This window comes from Cottoperca gobio, chromosome 14 (genome assembly GCF_900634415.1).
Source record: "Cottoperca gobio chromosome 14, fCotGob3.1, whole genome shotgun sequence".
In the NCBI taxonomy this organism is placed as follows: domain Eukaryota; kingdom Metazoa; phylum Chordata; class Actinopteri; order Perciformes; family Bovichtidae; genus Cottoperca; species Cottoperca gobio.
Window position 1 is genome coordinate 23,498,985 of NC_041368.1, and position 19,219 is coordinate 23,518,203.

Sequence of the window (19,219 nt, forward strand, 5' to 3'; positions counted from 1 at the left end):
TCTTCCGGGCGATCTTCGTTCCTACCCTCACCTCTGGTCATGAACCCAAAGAACGAGATCACGGGTAAAGAGGACCGGAATGTGTTTTCTCAGACGGGTGGCGTCTCCCTTAGAGATAGGGTGAGAAGCTCAGCCATCAGGAGAGACTCGGAGTAGAGCCGCTGCTCCTTTACGTTGAAAGGAGCCAGTTGAGGTGGTTCATCTAGTAAGGAGCCACCTGGGCGCCTCCCTAGGGAGGTGTTCCAGGCACGTCCAGCTGGGAGGAGACCCCGGGGAAGACCCAGGACTCGGTGGAGAGATTATATCTCCTCACTGGAAACACCTCGGGATCCCCCAGTCGGAGCTGGAGGATGTGGCCCGGAGAAGGGAAGATTGGGGTTCCTTACTGGAGCTGCTGCCCCCGCAACCCGACCCCGGATAAGCGGTAGACGATGGATGGATGGATGGTTCAGCGTTATCCACAGAGCAGAGTAGCCCGGTACAAGTGCTGAAACTATAGATAATAAGGCTGAGAGAGAAGCATATGAGAACAATCCCAGAGAGACGGTTCCATCAATGTGTGTGGGGTTGTGGTTCTGAATGAAACCTGTTGAAACTTTTCTTTTGAGATAATTTAACAAATGTTTGTGTTGTTGCGATATGAAATCCTTGTCTTCACAAAATGAGCAAAAAGCAAATGTTGAAGCGAAAGAAAGCCACGGTACTGCTCCTGCTGTTTCTACGGTTGCTGTTCTCCCGACCCTCCGCGTGGCATTAATACGGATACATTTAGAATCTAGAATCCAAGATTATCTAATTGCTCTCACAACATTTGTAATAGTACATTCTTCCCTACATGGACCAATAGTAGAAGTCGTACGTTCGTAACTAGTAAAAACATTGTTTTCATTGAATATTTTATAAAGTCTGCAACGTGAGAGCCGTGAGTCGGACCATTCAGAGAAGAGTATTCTCTGTGGTCATGCTTTCATTAAACTGAAACATGCATAACATGGTGACACGTTCTGGCGTTGTGATGCTTCACGAAGCTTTCGTCGTACGTTAAAGATGCTTTAAGAACAGCTGACACTATGTGACTTGAATGTAAATGCAGAAAAAGGCTTATTCCCTCTTTCAAATGTTTAATCTTTTAGTTTGTGCCAGGCGAGCGGAGATTATAGCTCATTGCAGCACTGAATTGTTATTAATTTATTAGTCTGTTATGATCATCTGTTCATTAGTGGAGAGAAACTAAAGTGCACTCTGTCCCACTTCCACTCAATTTAGCAAGACATCTCCCCGAACTGCTGCAGTGTTTCCTTCCATGTGTGTACACTGCCAGTTGCTCTTCCACCTAAGACTAGACAGGACCTGCAATATGAGAAGACTATCGTCAGGAACACACAACGTCCTCTGCAGGAGGCAGAACGTTTGATGGCAGAGTAGGAAACATTGGAAGACACGGACTGCTTATTTCAATATGTGTTTACTCTCACACACATAGAAAGATTTCAATAGATGTGTGTTTTGTTTATTTCAATTGGCCCTTATTCACAATGCCATGGTAACGAGGCTCACGCAGCGCTGAATTCAACAAACTCAATCAACAAAACGTCCAGTCAACAATGCAATGGTACACACGGACGGAAAATAACTAATTAATTCTGGGTTTGCTCAGTAACACGGTGTTGAAGATAAAGTCTCAGACAATACCCAATTGTGATCTGGACGGCAGCAGCGGCAGGACGCCTTAGTTCTGATGAATTAAATATGCTGCATGTAATGACTTTTGCCAAAATAAGCCAAAAAGCACAGGCAGCGTACTTAACCTTGGCTGCTTGACGGCCGCTATCTCCGTTCTCTGCTTCACCTGGGGATTGAACTCAATCTAATGAGGAATACTGATGAATGAGGAACGTGACAGACTGCGTGTGAGCCTCTATCAGAGAGTCCCCGGATCCACAGGAGGGTGAGGAAGTGTGTACGCACAAACAACAGTTAGAGCCTCTTAAAATTCAACCAAAGCTTTCTGAGCGAACAGCAGCAGCAACTGAAGAACCTTCACACGTTAAACCACAAACCTAAACGTGCTGTTTGTGTTTGTCTGAAGAACGGTGGAGATTAATCAAACAGACCAATTACAGATTGTAAAAAAAGGACAGCTTTGTTGGAGAAGCAATTCAGGCACAAAACAACAACAACAACACATGTGTGTGTTCCTTTGTTACTTGTGGGGGGGAGTTTGAATGAAAAACAAACACAGGGGGCAGAGAGAGAGAGACTGGAAGAGCAGTGCTGTCTCTGCTTCAGCACTAAACCACACTGCAACAGTAAACACTTATATTCTTTATCTCACCTCTTTTCAGAAAAGTTGAGAAACCGACCACACAACTTTATTTCTAACTTCAATAAGAATTGCAAGAAATGTCCACCCCTAATATTGATTTCCAGTGGCCCCGGCAGCCTGGAGGTTTGTGTTGGCTCAATCAGCCCCACTCAGTAAATCAAACTCCACACTGATAGTTTCTGGGCCGGTGGGAAAACATTTACCAGAGACTTTTTCTGGGTCCTGGAACTGAATCTAGAGCCGGGTCCTTTTAGTACAACAAGGTGAAGCACTTGAGTTCCTGGATTGGTGGGAAAGTTCCTTATGAGGAAAATGGCCCAACACAATTATATTTTCTGTACAGCTTTTACTGTAATAACTTCAAACCAAAATCTCCTTTCATGTTTTAACACCTTAAATGAAGATTGTAATATAAAACCCTGCTCCACGCACATTGTGTCCAATGATTCTTCCTGTTGACTACAAATCTAATGTACTCGAGCAACATGACACTGTGGCACGAATCAAGATGATAAAACTACAGTAAAATCTTAACGTGACAGTAAGCAGAGCGTAATGCACGAGCACACTTGATCAGTTTTATGGCAACTCTTACATATCCGCGAGGCGTCCTTTTCATCCGCTCTGTTCACTAATGAGTTTCACACCTTAGTTCTGCCCTCCAGGTGAGGACTGGGAGGTTACACGCTGTTCGACATGGCTGCGTATTGTGCCGCAGTCCACCGTCAAGACCCAGACGCTGGATCTTTGTATGACACGGCTGCTGCCTTTAACTGGAAGATCTCCAATATGAGAAGCACGCAGGGCCAGGTTTCCTTCCAGTCGAGGACTCCACGAGACGACGTCAGTGACGAGCAGCGGAAACACTCGTGATGTTTGACTTTAAATCTGCGCATCTAAAAACATCATTCCTTTTTCTTACTTGATAAAGCTTCAGTAACTATTCAAATGCATGAGCCAGATGCTGATGAACAGCATGTGGAGTCGATGGCATGATGTTTGAGCAGCCTGTGTTCGAGTGGCTACATCACGGCGACGACTCGACCTCAGATCAGGATCCACTTTAAAATCATTTTTATGATCTACAAGTCCAACGTGGACCACAGGAGTGAAGAATTACCTCACAGAACAATCTGTTTTATGTCTGACATCATAACTCGAGCCATCAATTAGTCCGTTAATAAAACATTCATCACAACAGTCTTCACCGTTGATTTATGACATTTGTTATAGAAAAACGGTTTCAAAATCTCAAATATGAATATTTTTAGTGTGATTAATGATAATTTTGTTTGCTATGGTAGAAACATTTTAATGAAGAAGAAGAAGAAGAAGAGTCATACAAAGTGTGATTTGTTTCCTCTCAGTATTTTAATTGGAACTCCCCATGAACGTATTATAGCAGAACAGGAAACATTGCGTAGTGTACCTTTAATAAATCCTCTAATAAGTAGGTACATCTGCACCTAGTTATATATCGATAAGAAAGCATATTCTGTTTAATGCTTCATGATTTAGGAAGTGTATTTAAACTACTGACGTGTTTTCAATTTAGTCCCTGAGGAAATCTAACCTCTTATCTGGTTACAGTCAAACAATACAAAAAGCCATCAGACAGGCAGACAGGCAGACAGACAGGCAGGCAGGCAGACAGACAGACAGGCAGACATACAGACAGACAGGCAGACAGGCAGACAGACAGACAGACAGGCAGGCAGGCAGACAGACAGACAGGCAGACATACAGACAGACAGGCAGACAGGCAGGCAGGCAGGCAGACAGACAGGCAGACATACAGACAGACAGACAGACAGACAGGCAGACATACAGACAGACAGGCAGACAGGCAGACAGACAGCTCTCACACCTGCACACATCACTGGACAAATTACACACATGAACACCAACACACACTTCCATCGCTATATAACATGATGCAGTCGTTGGCAACCCAACCTATGAGTATCAGACACAGTCGGACCAAATGGGTCAAAAACTAATTTGATGCAATAAATGACTCCACATCTGTAATTTGCATATTTATTGTCCTTCTGAATTCATTAGCATTGGGAGTGCAGGGCCTGGTGTGACATTATGACTTAAATGTTTAGTAATAATAACATATTTGTATCATCTTGGCAGGTTTTACATAGTAAAAAAACAGCCAAATAAACACACGGAAGACAAACCAGCTAAACACTGGCCCATTAAATGCAGCGATTAAGCGACAGACCAACGACTGCCCCATTAAAGATAAACACTGATGGAGTAAATACGGGCCCATTAAGTAGAAACAGACTGGCCCATTAAGTGCCAAGATAGAGTGACAATTAAGACTTGCCCAATTGAGACTCTACGACTAAAGAGCGGCTCATTATATATAAAGTGTGATTGACAAAAATATGGTCCAACACTTACTAGAGACAAAACAAAAAGCACTGAGAAATTAAAGAGTCGTAGAATAAGAATAGTTTTCAATTAATAACTTTTTCTGGTACCAACCAAAATGTGTCTGCAGCACCAAGTACGGAAAACTGTGGAGAAACAGAAGCTAGCATTGAATGTTCAGTTTCACCAGCGGGACCTGAACCTCCCTGGAGCCTCCGTCAGAGACGAACATTTAATTAGTGGATTTTAGAGTTTATGGGTGAATTTTCTTTTTTTTTTCTTTTGTAGAGGAAGTGCATTTCCCAAAATGCCAATCTATGAATGTTGCTTCAAAGTAAGGTGTTGAAAAATCATCATTCTGATATTAGAACCCAAATGATGATATTAAAAGGATCCATTTAAAAAATAAAATCCGAATCTGACTAAAGGGTAGGACCTAAAGCGTTTGTGGGAAAGCAGCAGTTAGTGTTTAATGGTCGAGTGCTCACTCAGTCATTCTGTCTGAGACAGACCAACTAAACTCTGACACATTAATTATTCAGACCTAGTGACTAAACACGAGCCCATTTAAAGGCTAAGGCAGACTGACTGACTAAACACTGGCCCATCAAACACTGAGGCAGAGAGACGGACCCGACAGCACAGCATCTGTTCAGCATTTTCATTCTGGCTGAGGGGGAGGCTCACCACTTGACCCTGGGAGTGCCATCCCTATCACTGCAAATGCCCAAATAGCTGCGTGAAGCCGACCGCATGCTGGTCGGACACAACGCCCTGATATCAGGCTGCGCCCGATTTAAAAAAGGGAAGGGGACAAACGTAGAACTTAGCCTCAGGATACCGGGATACATGGCGTGTAACTGTACCAACCACAGGCTGCTTTTGGTGCATCTGGTAGACGATGGTGTTTAACAGACCAGACGGCAACACATACGGCAAACAACTGTTCACCAGGACTGCATTCAGTAAACAATGATTTGCTAAAAACATTATGCAAAGCAATGCAAGTCATCACTTTTGATGTAGCTGTCACGATTTGAATAATAAAAAGGAGAAATGTTCAGAAGAGATGAAACAGAAAAGAGGGGTGGAAAGGAGAACACTGAGTCATGGAGAGGGGAAAGATAAAAGGAAGAAGAATGCAAAACAAAGAGGGAGTGGACGAGAGAGAGATGAGTTATTCAGAAGGCAAAGAAGTGAGTGAGGAAGATGAAGAGAGACAGACGCACTGAAGTTTGACGTGACATCAGCCTAGTTTAGATTTGGGAACTGAGCAGCACTTCCATAACTGGTTTCAACTGTACCAGACAGAGTTCTTGTTATTTTATTCTTAGACACTTACTACACGAGGAGGGGAAAACCATTTATAGACTGCAGAAAGCTCCTGTCAAAATGCACACAGCAGAGGAAGCTGCGGACAGTCCACTGAGCAATGTGGGGCTTTAAGAGCACAATGATAACCTGTGAGGGTCGGAGCTCATTTAGGGCCGGCCTGCAGAGAAGTGAATGTAAGAAGAGAGCTCATTTCAGAAAGCCCGAGAGACCGATGCACAGAGCAACTGCAAAATAAGCTGCGGCTCAGGATGGGCTCTGTCAGTCTGTAACGTCACGATCTGACACCAAGACAGACAATGGACTTGTGGCGGCCAAACACTTCCGGCTTTTCGGTGGTTTGATCAACAAATTGTGTGTTTGGTTTGGAAATACTTACAAGGACACTCATCTCATAGCTTTTGTGTTCACTTTGGCCCGTCCTGACATCAAAAGAGTACAAGCATTTGAGGACTACACAGTGCTTGTCCAATGGATGAGTACCGTCTGAACCCCCCCCCACACACACACACACACACACACACACACACACACCCTTCCAACGTGAGAATTGGGAGGGCTGCCTCTGATATTTTCTGGAACTTTCTGTTTAGAACTTCTCTCTCAAGTTTTCTACTTAATTAAAAGTACAACCAGACTCAACCTCCTCAATGCCTTTGAGAAGAGACTGTGACCCCGTATGAAGGCGTCCCTCTATATGACGACAGGCTTTTCAGTGTGGGCATTTGGAAGAGCTTTAAAGCTTCACTAAATCACATGCAGGTTCAACGCTGACCTGTTGGGGAGTAACATGGGGTGGGAGAGGGGTACAAGAAGGTTTAAGATTAGGGTTTGACAAATTGTTTATACAATAAAGTCAGGCTGAGCCTCCGGGGGGCTGAATGTAAGTCAGAACAATGTGCTTGTAAGTAGAGGAATACCAAAATATGCCCAACTATCTTTGTGAGAACCAGTTTGACCAAGTCCTCAGTGGGTCTCCGTTTTGTTTATCTCGTGGACGCATGTGCCCAGAGCACCTGGGTGTCACGGTCCTCTCAATGGGGTCACACTAATCCACTGATCAACAGGTTTCAGTATGAAGCTAAGATATGCTGCAATGCGCTAACATAGCGGAGGAAGAAAGAGACTGCACGCTAATAAACATGGATGTAAGAAATGCTGGATTTAAAATACTTTAAAAAAACAGCTTTGCAAATGTTTTATGGAGGAAGAAGATGCATCTGAAGGATACACACAATGCGTTTTGGGGAGTAACACTGAATGTATAATTCATAACCTTTGTTTGTTTACAACAGACCGTATGTAAGAAGTGGACGTCGTCATCGTGACGTCACCCTTTGGTTTGTGGACTACGCGTTTGAGAACTTTTCTTATGATTAACTTTCATGAACTGCAAACGCAATGTGAAAGGGTTTAAATTGTACCTGTCAGTTTGACCTGTCAATCACAGGTAATCCCGCCCTCAAGCAGACGCTGCTTCATCCTCTATTTTACTCTAAATGTTTCCATAAATTACTAGATGAACATCATGTTGAAGAAGACTTGAAACTACAGATTGAGACATAAACTCATCAGGAAAATGTTACTGAGGTAATAAATCAAGAGAGAAGAAGAAACATTTTCTCATAGACTTCTATACAACCAGAGGAGTCTCCTCCTGCTGGATGTTACAGAGGAGTCTCCTCCTGCTGGATGTTACAGAGGAGTCTCCTCCTGCTGGATGTTACAGAGGAGTCTCCTGCTGCTGGATGTTACAGAGGAGTCTCCTCCTGCTGGATGTTACAGAGGAGTCTCCTGCTGCTGGATGTTACAGAGGAGTCTCCTGCTGCTGGATGTTACAGAGGAGTCTCCTCCTGCTGGATGTTACAGAGGAGTCTCCTCCTGCTGGATGTTACAGAGGAGTCTCCTCCTGCTGGATGTTACAGAGGAGTCTCCTCCTGCTGGATGTTACAGAGGAGTCTCCTCCTGCTGGATGTTACAGAGGAGTCTCCTGCTGCTGGATGTTACAGAGGAGTCTCCTGCTGGATGTTACAGAGGAGTCTCCTGCTGGATGTTACAGAGGAGTCTCCTCCTGCTGGATGTTACAGAGGAGTCTCCTGCTGCTGGATGTTACAGAGGAGTCTCCTGCTGGATGTTACAGAGGAGTCTCCTGCTGGATGTTACAGAGGAGTCTCCTGCTGCTGGATGTTACAGAGGAGTCTCCTGCTGGATGTTACAGAGGAGTCTCCTGCTGCTGGATGTTACAGAGGAGTCTCCTCCTGGATGTTACAGAGGAGTCTCCTGCTGCTGGATGTTACAGAGGAGTCTCCTGCTGGATGTTACAGAGGAGTCTCCTGCTGCTGGATGTTACAGAGGAGTCTCCTGCTGGATGTTATAGAGGAGTCTCCTCCTGCTAGATGTTACAGAGGAGTCTCCTCCTGCTAGATGTTACAGAGGAGTCTCCTCCTGCTGGATGTTACAGAGGAGTCTCCTGCTGGATGTTACAGAGGAGTCTCCTGCTGCTGGATGTTACAGAGGAGTCTCCTGCTGCTGGATGTTACAGAGGAGTCTCCTGCTGGATGTTACAGAGGAGTCTCCTCCTGCTGGATGTTACAGAGGAGTCTCCTCATGCTGGATGTTACAGAGGAGTCTCCTCCTGCTGGATGTTACAGAGGAGTCTCCTCCTGCTTGATGTTACAGAGGAGTCTCCTCCTGCTGGATGTTACAGAGGAGTCTCCTGCTGCTGGATGTTACAGAGGAGTCTCCTGCTGCTGGATGTTACAGAGGAGTCTCCTCATGCTGGATGTTACAGAGGAGTCTCCTCCTGCTGGATGTTACAGAGGAGTCTCCTCCTGCTGGATGTTACAGAGGAGTCTCCTCATGCTGGATGTTACAGAGGAGTCTCCTCCTGCTGGATGTTACAGAGGAGTCTCCTGCTGGATGTTACAGAGGAGTCTCCTGCTGGATGTTACAGAGGAGTCTCCTCCTGCTGGATGTTACAGAGGAGTCTCCTCCTGCTGGATGTTACAGAGGAGTCTCCTCCTGCTGGATGTTACAGAGGAGTCTCCTGTTGGATGTTACAGAGGAGTCTCCTCCTGCTGGATGTTACAGAGGAGTCTCCTGCTGGATGTTACAGAGGAGTCTCCTCCTGCTGGATGTTACAGAGGAGTCTCCTCCTGCTGGATGTTACAGAGGAGTCTCCTGCTGGATGTTACAGAGGAGTCTCCTGCTGGATGTTACAGAGGAGTCTCCTCCTGCTGGATGTTACAGAGGAGTCTCCTGCTGGATGTTACAGAGGAGTCTCCTGCTGCTGGATGTTACAGAGGAGTCTCCTCCTGCTGGATGTTACAGAGGAGTCTCCTCCTGCTGGATGTTACAGAGGAGTCTCCTCCTGCTGGATGTTACAGAGGAGTCTCCTGCTGGATGTTACAGAGGAGTCTCCTCCTGCTGGATGTTACAGAGGAGTCTCCTCCTGCTGGATGTTACAGAGGAGTCTCCTCCTGCTGGATGTTACAGAGGAGTCTCCTCCTGGATGTTACAGAGGAGTCTCCTCCTGCTGGATGTTACAGAGGAGTCTCCTCCTGCTGGATGTTACAGAGGAGTCTCCTCCTGGATGTTACAGAGGAGTCTCCTCCTGCTGGATGTTACAGAGGAGTCTCCTCCTGCTACAGAGACTGCAGGTTTAAGACTCTTCTGCATTGACTTCACTTTTCGGACCGGACGCTGCCGCCTGGTTTACAAGGCATGTGTGTGTGAGTGTGAGTGTGAGTGTGTGTGTGTGTGTGTACACTGCAACAGGATACTGTACTACAAACAAACACTGCTCTGTTTACTTGCGGCAGTTTAAGCTCCGAGGTTGGTGTTATATGCTGATGTGTTTGTCATGTCATCATTCCCTCTGTGTCATTACATCTGCTTTGTCACTCTATTATCCAGCCATGCGACACGCTGTTGGCAGTCTCAGCTCTGTTTTCAGAGATAGTTTATCACAGAGTATAATTGAATACAGAGCAGTGACATTAACTTATAATTGACACACTACACACTGATACAAGTCATAAAGACAAAAATGGGCAAAACAATTGGTTGCAGTTCATTTTTAACTTCACAAATCTCCAATAGAACGACTTGCTTGTCTCAATTTACGATCAAGGCATCATATATATCGTATATTATAGTTTCCAATCCAATTCAAATCATATTGAATGGGGAGTTCCAGTAAGTACAAACATGCAGAAACGCTGCTACTGTAAAGCAAACAAAGTGCTTTTATATTTGTTGCATCACATTTAACATGAGCGCAGCAGAAACACACATCCTGCGAAATCAATAAGGAAAGAGTTGATGTTATGTGTCAGCTGTGTGTGTTACTGCAGTGTAAATGTCATTCCCTGGCTGTGTGTTTGTGTGTGTTCGATTGTGTCAGGCTCGACATAATCTAACATAATCACCAAAACAAGGAAATAAAGCCGAGGTTCAAAGTAACCAGATGTGTGTAGTTTGTTGTTTCTGGGTGATGACACATTTTGTATTTAATAAGTGTCAGGATTATGCAACTTTTAGGGATTGGATAACCAACGGTTGTGTGCAAAATGTGTGTGTGCAAAATGCATCTTCAACACGTATAATTCTGTCTCTTTGTAATTGCTTTCTCTACATCGTTTCAGAAAATGTAGATTTTTCCCACACAAACTCCAAATTCTGCAGCACTGAGTTATCAGAGAGGAGTTTGGGATTAAAACAGCGACGATATGATGCTAAACATGTTGCACAGTGTGTCCTGCAGCAGTACATCTCCATTCACAATGAAAGCCTTTGCTAAGCCTTCACAATATAAAGCATGTGCATAGCGCCTGCCAAACGGGCCATCGAGGGCTCAGCGTGGCATTTTAATTGAAATGAGATGAAACATTCGATCTGTCACTCAAACGTGTCAAAGACTTCGAGAGGTTCTTTTGAATGAAGCAGGAAGTAATGATTTAATGTTGAGATGATTTCTTGTTTCTGTGCGTTAGCGCCGTGTGTTTTGTCCGCACAGACACGGCGCTGCTGCCGCCACTTTCTTTCATAATGCCGGTACTCTTATTTTATAACTGTCCTGCAAATATTTCAGAATAAAAGCCTCGTGAGGATTCTGTCTGAATTAAAAATAAACTTCACTCTGTGACATGTTCTACAGCGATACACACTGAAGCTGCTCGTCTGATGTCAACGTACGGTCCAAAGATCATTTTCACTTTTTATTTTTGCTGTGAAAAATAAGGCAAGACTCTGAATACCTAGAAGTTGAACTCCACACGAAGAGAAGATGCGAAGATGCTTCGCCACAGAATGTGTTTTCAGCCCATCGCTCGCAGAAAATGGAAGTGAATGAGAGGTGAATGTTAATTTGGCGCATGGGTGACTGTGGCCGACTGCACATGTTTCCTCTGTATTCACAGGAGATACGCAGACGTGTGGTTTTGAAATCCAATCAATTATTAAATGAAACTGGATTTATTCTAAATGTGTCTGATACTGCTGGTGTTTTACTGCGTTTCTGCATCACTGTGGCTCTGCAAGAAATATGATGTGTAAAAAATGCATCATAACAGTATCATACATTAAAACTAATTATAATAATCTTTCCAGTGTGTTAGGCAATATGATGAATGATTTATAAATCAGCCTTCGCAGATGTTGCACCAATCTAATGAAGTATCTTCTCAGGTTTAATGGACTATCTAAAACTATTCACAATTTCACAATACATTTGCCAGAAAATGTATAATATCTCAATAAATACAGAGCTGATACGCTGACATAACATCACATAGAAACATGTCTAAATAATAAGAGTAAGGGTTAAAGGAAAGAGACGAGAGCTGAAGCACAATCACATATCAGACAAACATAATTGACAATAAGTGTTAATGTGCTGCTTTGCATATCTTCTTATTTGATAGTAAACTGAATATCTTAAGTGTTGGGTTGTTGGTTGGACTAACGCAATATGAATCTGCCCGAGGGCTACAGGAACTTGTTGCGTGTATTCTCCGGCCCTAAAACGGACTCAAATATCATTCATATTCAAAGATGAGCCGTGCCATCAATCACTCTGAAAGTAGCGTCTACACGCACTTCTGTAGCCGGACCTCCTCACGTGGACCTCAAAGGACTGAAGGACTCAGTGTTCAGGATATACCATTCGCTCCACTTGCTCTCAACAAGGAGGACGAGAGAAGACAGACAAAAAGATGAACAATGTCCAATCTGACCCGTCCATTATGGAGAGGTCTGCAAATCTTAAGTCTTTGCTCAGAAAAGAAGAGTGAATGAAAAGACTCTCCCCGCGGCCCCGAGAGCTCAACGCACATTCATGAGGAGGGCAACAAGAAAATCTGAGAAAAAGGCGTCTGATGCGTTTTCTTCTGGTGCACTTAGGAGGCACGCAAGCGTGGAGATTTGCCCTACGAGCACATCATGTCAACTGGATGGGAAAAGGGGCCAGTTAAGAGGGGGGGGGGGGGTAATTAAATACTCTTTTAATCCCATCTGGTGCCATATTAGTCCTTAGAATAGTTTCCAAAGTCTGAGTGTGCTTCCTCTCTGCTGTAGTGTAACGACGTGGCTGCAACTCTTCATTGTATTTCAGACTGACCGAGCAGTAGCTGCAAAAGTGTCGTCATTGGAAGCAGAATTACTAACACATTTTATGAATGCGTAACGGAGAGTCATAAATCAAATCATCTTCTATAAACAGCAGTAAAGTGTGGTGTCCAAGTCACGTAGAAATGCTCTTTAATGTTCATAAATCTGTCGCACAACTTATTTATTGTACAGCAGGATGTTTAGCCAAGTGTCCCTCAGAGACACTCTGGTCAATGTCAGACTAAAAAAGGGTACGTTGGTAGGTTAAGAGGTTTAGTGAAGTTTAACTGTTTGCTGACAGAATGATGCTATTTGACTAAACAACTAGTGGAAGCCAACAGCTGACCCTTAAAGTACCTAAACCAGGAGTGCAGAAAACGCCTAAATAAAGCGTCTTCTTCATGTCTGCACACAGCACAAACCATGTAAACCAATCATGATCCCCGTCTCTTCCACAGCTGATTCATTTAACTCTGGTATCAGATCGCTTCTCGACGTCAGCCGATACCCAGAGATATCTGCATCGGCATCAGGAACAGTGAACACTCGACGGTGCTGTCCGAGGCAAAGACAGCAGAAATTGGATTCACCAGATGATAAACTATTCTATCTGTAATTTCATCATGTAAATTCAATTTCTGAATGAACTGACAGACCTGACATTATGGCCAGTGTAGTCACTATATTATGTTGTGTGTATACTAATTCATTTACTGTCCGTTGTATTTACTGTAACAGATTGTCCATGTCTGTTTAAACGTGTTACACAAACTCACATCTTAACATTACTAATAATAACACTGAATAAAATGTTTTCTCTTGGTGCTGAAATCACAGAGACGTAACGTTCAACTCCGCTGCACGATCTTTAGCCTCTTTTAGCTCATTGTTTTGGTTCGTCAGTGTGGTTGAGTCTGTACCGTCTGCGATTCCAGTATGAAAACTGTAATTATGAGAGAAAGTATTCAGGTATACGGCTCTGTATATGGACACCCTGGCATGCTTAATAAAACATGACATTGGACTTGAACATGCAGTTTATAATATCTGTTGATTGTCGCAGGTACATCCGTACCTCCAAACCGTTTATGTAAATAGAAGAGTGGATGGCAGGAAGCATTAAGGGCAGAAGACTGGAACAACAGTAAAGCATCACTTCCTACACAAGTTCAACATATCAACAATGCAGGCAAACAAATCTGTTTCACAACGAGGAAGCTTTGCCAAACTCCATCATTTACATAAGAATAAAAAGAACATCTCATATATTCAGAGAAGAGTAGGTTCAAGAAGACGGTCGGTACCTGTTGGGAGATGGAAACATTCATGCTTCCAACCCGTGTCTGGAATAGGAATGAGAAAGAAATGAACGCATTTAAGAAAAACTACAATAAAATGGGGTCCTAATTTAATTCTGCTCAACTGACGAGCTCTTAGTGGCTCTCTGAACGGCTCTGCTGCCGAACATGCATGTGATTGAAATAAGAGATGAGGACTCTGTGTCACCGTCTCTTCCATCTTGCACTTTCTCGACTCAAAATAAAAAACAAAGTTAATAGCATCCTCATCAAAACCCAGACAGCTCCATTTAGTGCAGTCACAACAGAAGTCCATTCGCTGCTTCAACTCTGTCAAGTGAGACAAATATTGAGCCTGGCACTTCCACTCACAGACCTCATTGTGGGGGATAAACAAAAAGATGTGTACACTCAGTGAACCCAGAGATGTCACTAACTGAATTGACAGAGAAGAGGAATGATAAATAGTGAAGTGCAACATGGCATGCTTATCTTCTGACACAACAGCACGAGGGAAACCTTTGTCATTCTCCTCCACGCCACCATCTGATGTTCTCTCCATCTAATAAACGGCAGACAGAAGCTCATCTTTACACTTTGCTGCATCTCTGTACAAGTGTATCTACGAGGTGCCAGAGTGGATGAAAATAGCATCAAATCATCGGCAGGAGAGACGTAAACAAGCTGCCAGATATCATCAGAGGGAAGTGCAAAGTGCACCAGGGAGGGCACGGCAGCTGGAGCTCCGCTGAGAATCCATCCGGGAACAAAACAGACATCAGGGTTGAGTTTTCATTCAAAGCTTGCGTCATGAATGGGACATTTCTTTTACTCATTTAAGCAGCAGTTGATGATGAAAGCTATATGATCACATATGAAGCCTCATACATGAAAAGATACTCAGAGAGCGATGTTGATGATTTATGGACTTGGTGTCCCGTGCACGAGAAGAATTTTCACTCATGGAAAATGTGCGCGAATAATAATCGAACCCTAAAAGCAATGTAGATAAATGGATGTTATTCATTCTTTGATGCTCCATGTGCACACATTAACTCCTGTCATATCCAAAAACAGAATTAATTATAGAGCCAAACATTGGAGACTGCGTTGCTTTTGGCGACATGCTACGCTTCTTACTGTACTTTAACTTTACTTTCCCTGAAAAACAAGTTCCCCCATTGTTCCACCTGGTAGATGAGGCTACATTATGTCTATCAATCTGTATCTGTAAATCATCAAATGAATGTTGGGAATCGATTTCGATTCTTGGGGTCACGATTCCTGAATCAAAATCGTTTATTCATCCTAAATTTGCAAAAATAAAAACTTTTTACTAAACATTTTTGGGCATTTCTCAATGACTTTAATAATAACAGGTTAAAGTAAAAAGAATATATAAAAATATTGCCTGTTACATAAATAAAATTGGTCGGCTAAGGACAGCTGCCTTTTCATTTCTCAGGAACTCAAAAATAAATTGTACACGAAACAACAGGTCAAACTGGGATTTTCTCAACAGATCCCAATAATGCTTAACACACTTTGACTTGTGTGTAGGACGACTGTCCATCAGGAGCAATATCGAGCTTCTTTTGGAAGTTGTGAATCGATTCAGAATGTAAGACGAGAATCTCAATTCTTACATGAATCGATTTCCCCCCCCAGGCAAGTAAATTGATTCCACCAAACAGGGAATAGCATTTGTTTTTTATGGAGCTGGCTTTGTGCTTGAGCTGCTGTCTGCTGGTTTCTGCTGAGCAGGTGTGTACAGTCAGTTTCTGGATGTGTTTCACTAAAAACAGCTGCCTGCTGAGAACGAAAACAACACAATGAAGGTGAGAATGAAACAAAACAGTAAAGTTTCAGTCAGGGAACCAAAACACTGGGCTGAAGATGCAGAGCTGGGGGGAAGATGGAAAGTATCTGTGGGTTTGTCAGTACGAGTGAACCCTTTTACATACGTCATGCGATCCCTTGTCAATGTAAAGATAATAACTTTAGATATCCTTGTATGAGAATGCATGAAGCTTTTCTCTAATTGGAACCAAAGGACCAAGTCCAAACCGTGAACGGCAGCCCCAGAGAGCCCCAGAGAGTACACACACGTATACCATCCTCACATAATGGCACTCAACCCAAGACATCTTTCAGAAACAAGGGTCCTACAAAAAGTCTCTACATAATATCTTCAATAGATATTCTACTTCAATGCCGAGCTCGCTGCTGGGAAGTTCAGCTTAAAGACGGTTTAAAATGAGCACTTCAGCCCTTTTTCTAGGATATAACACAGCCAAGAAAAACATCTTTAATGCTTTAAAAAGATATTCATGTGGAAGAACAATACCAAAAAGAGACTTTTCAATTCTTAATGTAGCACACTCCCGAATACTTTTACCTGCAAGCCTTTCAGTAAGGGTGAGCAAATAATTCACAAGACTGTTCTTAAACACAGAGCCGCTCAGATAAGATTAGCCACTATGGCTGTGGATGAGAGATAAGTGTAGACTAATTCCTCATGTCTTAGGGGCAGAGTTCCTGCAGAGTCCCAGTGGGCAGTCCTGCAGCTGAAGCTTCCTAGAATGCTACTAGCTATGCCTGATCAGAGACGCCAGCTCTGCTATACTTGGCAGACAATTTGTACAGAGTGAAGAAGACATGTGGAGGCATTGGTCTACTGAAGGTACTTCCTGATTTGCCTCACATGACAAGTGAAATCTTTGCATGATGACAGCAATGCAGCCCTGGGACACATTAGCGCGACGTGGTTCAGTCCTAATCCTGAGGCCTGATGGTGGATTGGTATGCTACACACACTTTGTGGAAGCCCGATGACGGGAAATCTCAGCGAAGTCGACAACATGGCCGTCTGTCTTCAAGCTGGCAAAGATCACAGTGTAGCAAATATGGGACACCTGCTGTGTGACGAGCAGCTGAGAGCCAGGAGGAGGCTTTTCATCTGATTGGAAGCAAAACCAAAGCATGGCCATCAGTGGAGCTCAACATCTTTCCCAGAAAAAAGACAGACAAGGGGAGAGATATCTGTTTTCATATCAAACCCTTAACGGGCTGAAGAAGCAGCAGGATTAAAACGCTTTCTAACCAAACAATGCAGTGACCGACCCGTTTTATTACTGCACAAAACTATTTACTTTGGAAGTTGGCACACTGCGTGCAGGGTACCGTGCGGGTGTTCTGATGGCGTGTGATTCTACCCCGACAGCCGTACACGTCACAATCTTTGCCACTGTTCCTGCACTCTTTGAGGGAATATATATTTCAGGTGTCAAACTTGGCAAAACTGAGGAGACATGTGCTACACATCCACTCATGTTCTTCTACATACAGCCAGGCCTCCGTCTTCCAATACCCAACAGTATGGGCGCACTGTCATTTGTCAAGGCAATGAAGAGTTCTTGTAAAACTTTCTCTGACATGGGAAATGGGAATATGAAACAGAAAATGTTCATAAATATGCAAAGGATGTTTGTAGCTCTGATATTACCTCTGTTTTCCCATACAGATGTGATGCAATTTCATATTTGATGTGGCATTAAAAAAGTCCTGCAGATGGTTGTATTCAGAGTATCCGACACTCTGCAGGACACCCTGTTGTCCTATAGGGCTGGATACGATTCATTGATCAGTGCATACATGCCGCTTGAGCTTTAATCACATTCAGTATATGTTTCTAAATAGGACTAGTCGTAATTATTACATAATTGCCTGATCGAGGTCATTAGAGCAGCCTGCGATCATTTTGCATAATCATTAGATTCCACGATGGAGGGGTTTCAATGTCAATGTAACACATCTGGCAGCAAATAGTAAGCTGGAGACAAAGAGCTGCTGGTCATGTTGTTCTGTTTCAGCTCACATGAGACGGTATCTGTAGCCGATAATGGCTCTCTTTATTTATAGCGGCGATTCTTCCCTACGGGGGCAGCAGGGTGTTTGACAGCTCGGGGGGAAGTTGCACTGGAGTTGTCGCTTCCATTTAGCTTTTCTAATTAGAAAATTCACATAAAAATGTTTGGATGGAAACAGAGTCCTTTCAGGAACTGCTCAGGGCGTCGAGCGAGCGCAGACCGAGCGGAGCCAGTGTGCCGTCGAGCGCGAGAGTGGCGGTGTTATGCGTTGTCTGGCTGTAGTGTCAAGTTTTAGTTTGTCTCTGGGTCAGTTCCTCAAGACTCCAGAGATACATTAATGCAGTGGTTCCCAAAGTGAGGGGCACAGAGCTAATGCAGGGGGGCTGCGGCAAGGCAAATGAATGTAGCATGCTTGAGCCCTGCTAGCATAACATGGACAAGTTTGTGACAGGGCTCCCAGCTAAACACAAAGCGGAGGATGAATCTTCACCAAATGTGCCAGTTTCCAAAGCAAAAGTCCAGACAAGAAAATATGATGAGGCGTATATCGCCTTCGGCTTCACCAGTGCAGACGCCACTTGGTCGATGCAGAGCGAAGCGAACGCGCTGGGGTGTGTGGTTTAATCATGGCCTGGATGTAGGGAGGGGCTGATCCATTCACAGCGCGGTGGACCAGAGTGTTGAAGCACACACACACACACACACACACACAGATTGAGTGTCAAACAGAGCTCACTTAAAGAAAACATTGGAAACCATCAAAGGTCAAGGGTCAAACTACTGGGCCTTAACAGTTCTCCTGCGGCTTAAGCATGATCTCGTAAGAGGCGAGGAGAAGTGAGTAGAGGAGTGTGGAGAAAATTACTTGAGTTACTATACTTCTTGAAAAAAGGATTTTCCACCCCCACAGAAGATTGAAAGGGGATTCTGAGATTTCTACTGGAGTGAGAAGTTTATTTCATGATTGATGAGCCAGAAAGGAGAAGTCTCGACAATAGGTGGATTGATGACCAGAGCAGAATTGGCAGAATGAAGAACATTGCCCAGAATGTAGGAAGTGGACCGTGGCCTGGAGACTTGTGGATGCCCTTGAAGTGGTCGAAGGTTTTGAGTTTAAAACTATTTGAGGTGGGAGAATGTGGAATAGCTGAAGATGAGGAGGGCAGAATAATTAGGGATGTAGCATTGAAGGTGAAGGTTTTCTTGTGAGATGATCAATCAGGCATCATCTTCTTATCTGCTGTAGACGAGCCATGAATCCTTTTGACCTCTTTCATTCTAAGCACGAACGACTGAATGACTGTTCTGATCAACACAATCAATACAACCCATTACGTATGACTGTAAACCGTAATTAACCAATCTGTAAGAATACGTTTCTGTTCCAGGTTGGGGTC